The 7,887-nt window shown below is 37.2% G+C and overlaps 1 pseudogene; it reads left to right on the forward strand.

The window, feature by feature from the left end:
- Positions 1–1,745: 1,745 nt before the first annotated feature.
- On the forward strand, positions 1,746–3,574 carry LOC141817220 (syntaxin-71-like; annotated as a pseudogene).
- The last annotated feature ends 4,313 nt before the right edge of the window (positions 3,575–7,887 follow it).

Genomic DNA, 7,887 nt, shown 5'->3' on the forward strand with positions numbered 1-7,887 from the left:
TTTTTTTTTGAGTAATTCTGACTCATTTTCCTTAACCCCCGACTCCTACTCTAGCAAATCTCGACTCATATAGCTCCCAAATCTCCTAAAACCCCGTGGTTCGAGATCCGACGTACCGTTTATGATCGGGATGCCATCGGCATGTTCCGAATCCAATTTGAGATCCCCGACGACCACGACATCTATGTTCCCATGTTTGAGCACCGACCCCATAAACCTATTCCTGGCCACGTGACTGTCTTTTATGATCAAATGACGAGTGGTTTCAGATTTCTAATCCCCACCTTTGTACAAGACTTGGTCGACTTTTACAAACTTAATCTTTCTCAACTTGCTCTCAATTCATATCACCTTATTTGTGGTACCGTCATTGTATGCAGACTGTACCAAATTCCTCTGACCTCGACTCCTTTTTGCTATGTCGGACTAACAAAGACCCGCCACATCAATACCTTTTATATTCACACCAAGAAAAATGGTGTCAGATAATAAACTTCTTTTCAAGAATCCATTACATTTCAACATCACAATCTACTCACCTGAGAGGTACCAAGCCAAAGACATTTCATCATTGAGGTTAGTCTTTCAACAGAAAGCTGCTGAGGTATGCCCCTCAAAGAAGTATGACACAAGATCAACCATCAACATGTTTGCAATTGATGAAAAATAGACTTGAGACACTACCTCGACTCCAATATTGAACAATAGAAAAAAAAACAATCTCCAAATTCAGCAATGGCCTTTGTACCATGAACATGACGAATGATCAACAACCCTTGAGGGCCAAGCAAGATTGCTGCTTCAAGAGAACCCAGTACTGGACTACCTGGAAGATGCAAGTGAAAATAGGTAAAGCGTGAAGGAAAACAAAGAAAGTGTTTCGATCAAGGCACTAGGCAGACTACGAAACATACGACCATTAATGAATTTGTGGAAAATCATGTAGAAGGTCTTCAGAGACTTGGTACATGCATACATCAAATATTGTGTTCCGGCTCGATACCGACGATAGTCAAGTTATTAGTCAATAAAATATCATGTTAACCTTCGTTAACCCGCCGACGAGAAGGACCTGAGGAAGAAAGAACTGAACTAGCGGATTAACAGGGCGCTGGGGATCCCCGACAAGGTCACTCCGACACTCAAGTCAGAAACAGAAAAAATAGAAGTGATAGTATGTGTAGAGAATTCAAGATCCTTTTCCTTCATACCTGCGGGATTTATATAGAGGTAGCGGGGACATGATCTTCGGATCTCACCGCTTGCAATTGGCTGTGACGACGCCATCAACGAATTCTACAAAAAATCATAAAAATAGCGACAAATTATTAGCGACGATTTTCATTTTCGTCGCTAATATAAGTATTAGCGACGAAATATGATATTTCGTCGCTAACTCTTTAGACAAATATAAATTAATATTTATAAATTAATAAAAATCTAAAATCATTATTACTTATGTTTACATAAACATTTTTATTATATTATAAATTAATAAATGAATAAAAATTCTCTTTATATAAATATAAATAAATATTTATAAATTAATAAAAATTTTGTTTATGTTTATAAAAATTTCATTTTTGTTTACGTTTTATAAAATTATTTTAATTAAATATTTTATAAATATTTACATTAATTATACGTTTTACAAATTAATAAATAAATAAATATTTCATTATAATTTTTACATAATTATATCTTTATAAATTCATTAATAAATAACATTTATCAACCCTAACACATCCGTCTCTCCTACCTACATTCTCACGCGCGTCGACGCGATCTGCAAGAAGTACGACGACGAGAGGCTCAACGGCGACAACGTCGCCGGTGATGACGCCTTTGCCCGCCTCTACGCCTCAGTCGACTCAGACATAGAGTCCGCCCTCCAGGTCTGCTTTCCCTTCCTTTCTCCCTCTGCTTGGGGTTCGATTGGTTGATTGATTCTTTGTCGTCGATCGGAGTGTAGAGAGCGGAGACGGCGTCCCAGGAGAAAAATCGGGCAGCGGTAGTGGCTCTGAATGCGGAGATTCGGCGGACCAAGGCTCGTTTGTTGGAGGAGGTCCCGAAGCTGCAGAGGTTGACCCTAAAGAAGGTTTGGTCCCTTCGTTGTTAATATTAGTGTGCCATCTTACGAATTGTTATAATCAAATTGAAGAATAGAAGCAAAATGTGTTTTTGTTTTTACATTCGCTTGAGAAGAGAACAATCAGTTTTGCTATTTTTTCCCGGTTGATTGTATTTTGCTTCTTTTTGAAATGATAATGTTGTTGTCGCATTTCAATTCGTGACATTGCAATAATCAAATAGAAGTAAAACACCTTTCTTTCCCATTTCTTTCCCATTGCTGTTGATTAAAATTTTCTTCTTTTGAAGACAATGCTATTAATATAGCATCGTATTTTGCGAAATCTTGATACTAACATTGCAAAACAAGAAGGAAATTTGCAGAGTGATTTTGCTGTTGCAGTGAGAGCCCACAAATTTCATTGGAAAGTTGTGGTTACATCTCCTAATGTTTCCTCTTAGACAGATACAAGAGAATTTAGGGACATTATTTGGAGGTCATCACTAGGGCTACTTGATAATAGATAGGGTTGGCAACATTGAACATGATCCAATCACATGATTTGTACATAATGTTATGCAAGATGTTAATGTTAGAGATATTGATGCTAGTCAAATGACACAATATGATCAAACTTGTTGAACTGGTTTTGTCATATATTTGGTTACTTTAATGTGCTAATGGGTTATACTTAGTTTTAACTAATTGTATTTAACTTATTAAGTTTTTCTCTTATTCTTAGAAACACATAAAATAAGATTTATATTATGTTGAATTGAATTGCCATTATTTTTTAAATTCAATTTCATATGAAAAAAACATATGTTACACATCTTGAATCATAGGATTCAAACAACTATGGTTTAACTTGTGTAAAAAAGAGACAAATATATCTTGTTCGTGGCCTGAGTGTTTGTACCTCGGAGCAATTCTTATATGGAAAAAGAATTTTAACATCAACATCATTATGGTTGGATTTGGAATATTTTTGCAGGATCAAGGCTTAGACATTATATCTTAAGGGTTGGATACACTGCAAAATATGGCTCATGATATAAATGAGGTTGGATTATTGTTTTGCACTGAGACCTATGGAAATGCAAATATGATAGAATAAATGCTAATTTTCTTGCATCACGTAGGAACTTGACAGGCAAGTCCCTTTAATGGATGAAATTGACAGTAAGGTTGGATACACTATTTCCTGTATATTTTGTTCTATTATAAGAAGTGAAGCATAGAATTATATGTACTTGCAACTAAAATGTACAAAACAGGTGGACAAGGCTACTTCAGACATGAAAAACACTAATGTCAGACTCAAGGAGACTGTGAATCAGGTATATTTATAACTTATATAAGATCTATTGGAGGCACATGTCACCATTCGGCTCTAATAAGTTATTTGGGTATCTTTCTCAGCTACGATCCAGTCGCAACTTTTGCATCGACATCATTTTGTTATGTATTATTCTTGGAATTGCAGCTTACCTGTACAAGTAAGTTTCACTCCCTGAATTAACTTTCACAATAACAAAATCAATTACAAGTATCATGCCCGGTTGCTGGTCAAGAGGAAGTCTTAATATCAGTAGTTATTTTGTTTAGGTATTGATACATCATCATCAGAGTATGTTTTTCTCTATGAATGCAGGTTGCACCTCATTTCTTCTGTACTGCTGTAGTCATACTTGTCTGTGGTTGTATGAATACAAGGATAGATCTGTGATAAAACTCAGCAAGCATAGTCCAAGTGAACATTTTAAGTATTTTTATTGATATTTTACATAATTTACTGACTTTCCTGTTCATTATTTCTTGGTTGTAGGCACACTTCAATGATATGGTACCAGTGAATAATCTTAGTTTCGTTTCTTTGAAGCTACTTCGAAAGAGCAAGAATGAAGTTGTGCCAGAGAACAAGGATGATGGTGATTCAGATGAGGACAAAGAGGATGATGATGAACAAGATGGCGAAGACCAGGAAGAGGACGATGGGGCTGAAGGTGATCCTTCTGGGGATGAAAACGCTGAGGGAATGTGTAATATATTGTAAGAAGAATATTTGTGTTAGTTACTTTTGGTTATTTGTAAATATTGAGGTGATTAAATATATCGGTGCTTTGCTATTTGTGATTTGTTGGGTGAATTTATAATATTATGATAATTTTGTACTCTTGCTCGATTATAATTTACAAACAACATAAAAAAAGTGTTATTACAACAGTTTTAGATTCAATGACATCGGTTTGGAAGCGTTGTCATTAAGTGATATTACATCGGTGGAAAATCGTTGTTAAAATTGATGTTAAACATATATTACATCGGTTTTACACCGTTGCAACACCGATGTCGTTGTGATATTACATCGGTCGAAAACCGTTGTTAAAATTGATGTTAAACATATATTACATCGGTTTTACACCGTTGCAAAATCGATGTCGTTGAGTGATATTACATCGGTTTTACATCGGTTACAAACCGATGTTGTTGAGTTGTATTACATCGGTTACAAACCGATGTCTAAAATGTCAGACCTTTTACAACGCCTTCATAGACATCAGTCGATTTTCTCATAGACATCGGTTTTTCACCGATGTCCATTCCACTAGAGGATCATTATTGTTTTTGTTGTAGTGATTGCTCCCCGTGTTTAAGATATCGTATGTCCATCAATTATCTGAGTTCACTGACAACTCAATAATCGACATCTAAGACCTTGAATAGTACCACTCAACCTTATTGTCAGCCGGACCAAGTCCACTTGCAAGATTTGACTTGACAATCCTTATGAGCTCTCCAAGGGGACATCATCAGCCCTACTGGGACACGGATTCCTTCTATAATTAATGGCACACCGTATAGCTAGCAACATCACCCAACTTACCGAGAATATTTGATCTGACGGAAAGATCTCACCCTTTGGTAAATCAAAGCAATGACTACTAACTATAGGTGCCCATTTATTACATCGGGATTAAGAGTGCATAATTATAATAACAGAGGTCTTGTTCAATTTGTGAGTCAGAGTAAATCGAACAACCTCAATGGTCCTACTCAATACACACAAAGTGCACTAGTGTAATTCTACAGTCAAGACAGACAGTCACCGAATTACACTACAACCGTTCCCGATGGGTTGTCCAACGTCATCTTGGTTGTGAGCCTTAGTTTATAATTCACAATGGACTGATAATCATGGTCTTCTGTGTCTCACAGACACCAAGTTATCTACAATGTGAATTAAGAGGACTTTATTGCAAAATACACTATTGCAATCATTTGACCAAAACATGATTTCTTATTTCATAAATGTTTATATACAAAAGACCTAGTCTTTTCAGTATACTTCCTAACAGGCATACACGACCACAATCACTAACTCATGCATGTAACATCAAATCCGCAACAATAAATGGAAAATCCACGTAGCAAAAACATCGTAAATCCAAACCACAAATACCACGAACACAAATCCAACTCAATACAGTCCATAACCACTACAAGTCCAAAATACAACTGTAAAAATAGAATATCAACTAAAGACACACTCTGATGTGAGATAGCAGTAGTAGACCGAATCACCAAGCTCCAAGTAACCTATCTGATACCTGGGGAGAAAATCAAATAACCCCAGGGTCTGAGTAGTGAGCATTATATACTCAGTGGGTATAGGAATGAAGTGCATGTAAAGGTAAAGAGGAATAATAACAGAATTCGAGCCAAGGTAACATGTACAGAAGAAATGAATAACAGATACATGGTATCAGGTATCAACAAGGTATCAGGTATCAAGATATATAACATGGTATAATAACTGGTTCTACTAAGGAAGAATCATACTGTGCAACAGGTATCATAATCATAGCATGTAAGCATGTATGTAATGGCATACAAGTGCAACAAGCATAGCAAATAAATGCAACAGTCCACAAGCATATGAATAAAGTAAACTATGTAATAGTCCTACCAACAATGCATGTATATGCATCAATCAACGCAACCAAAATATCCGTCACTGTCTGCACTCTACACTCCCCTGTCACCCCCATAGAGTAGTGAACTGAGGGGTCAAACAGGACATACCGCCAGCTCCAACAACTGACCACTAAAGATAAGTGGGGGGGGCAGTGTGGCAGGAGGGCAATGTAGTCAGTCCTGGTTGCACCCAACTGTAGTGCAACCTCTTACCTATGTGGCACCACAACACGGTGCAGGTAAGATCCACCAACAAAAATACCTACAACTATCATGGATGTATGCTGATCATCCCAACATGTAATAGCTAAAGTTAATTAGCATGATCAACAGAATCAACAGATGTCGATATATATCCATAATACTATAGTGAAAACTAATCTAACCAGGGATAGATCAAATAAGATCATACAACATGTATCACACAATGAGTCATACAGAAATCAACATGATACAGATAACAAGGGTATCAACATGGCAACAATAGATCATCATAAGGTCAAAAGCAAGTATCAAGCAATGATTATCAATGTATCAACTAGATACTATCTCAACAGCATGGGTACCAACAGGATAACAAGATAAAATAGTACATGCACTAGAATAGAAGAACCTGTATTGACCAAGTACAGGGTACCCACCTGAGTCAGATGTCTATCAACAATAGAACCCCCAGAAAATGGCTCACTCCGTATAATAGGACCAATAAAGATCAAGGTCCTAAAAAAAATGATAACACAACATTTACTACAACGATATTGTATCAAATTATAGTAATTAAATTCTATAATATAATCCAACTAATCCCCTTATTAATTGATAAATCCAATAAATGGATTATCACTTCTATCCTAATGGTTAATGATCAACACAAGTCCTGATCATTAATTACTAACCTAATCCCAATCTACCAAAACCCTAACAACTATAACCGAATCAAATCAGCCTATAACATCCACATAAGCTAATGAAATCACCAACGCAAATTGGTTACAACCGGATCTTAACCGAATAACCCTCAAATCCACATTTATTTTCAATAGGACAAGGTCATCAATCAGCCCCTTTTGGAACCAGGTAAACCTAACCTCACAACTCATTCAGTTAATTAAAATAACTAATTCCATAACCCAATCAAATAGTAATCTAATCCACATCAATCGGCTAAGCAACACCCTAAATCTAGAACCATACCACCAACATCCATTATCAAACAACCCTTAATCAGATTCTAGAAGATAAACTCACCTTGATTCATAGACCATTTGCCCTAAAAATCAATTTCGGTTTCCCTTCTTCACCACTTGCAGCCAACACCGAAAGACATAGTCACCGTCCCCCTTTTGTTCGCGAGCAAAACCAACCAAATCAAGAAATAAAAACAACAACCAAACTCCTGATCTACAAATCCAGCTTAAACTTACCCGATTCTCTTCCTCTTCTTCTTGTTCTTGCTTGTGGCCGGAACCAACAGGAACTCCCTCCGGCGTCGGCCTAAAATCTAGATCAAATACCCGATTAAAATCCAAGCTCCGAAAATCCCTAGATCTAGGCTCAAGAAACCCTCCAAAATCGAGATCTAAATCAACCCTTACCTTTCTTCCGCTTCCTCTCCGATTCGCCTCCGCCTGAATCCTCTGCTCGACGGCGCGCCACCACTCGGTACAAACCTATGCCGTCAAGAACTGATCCCTCCGCCACTCAATGCTCGATCGCCAGCGCTCCCTTTTCCACTTTGGCATTGTCGATGAAGAGCTATCTCCTTGGCGTTGGCTTCGGCTGAAGACGAGCGAAACAGAGGTGCGTCGGCGGAAATCGCGATGGGGAGAAGAAATTGA

The sequence above is a fragment of the Curcuma longa genome, unplaced genomic scaffold, assembly GCF_044706935.1.
Source record: "Curcuma longa cultivar G26 ecotype Majalengka, Jawa Barat unplaced genomic scaffold, ITB_CL_G26_1.1 contig_19719, whole genome shotgun sequence".
In the NCBI taxonomy this organism is placed as follows: Eukaryota; Viridiplantae; Streptophyta; class Magnoliopsida; order Zingiberales; family Zingiberaceae; genus Curcuma; species Curcuma longa.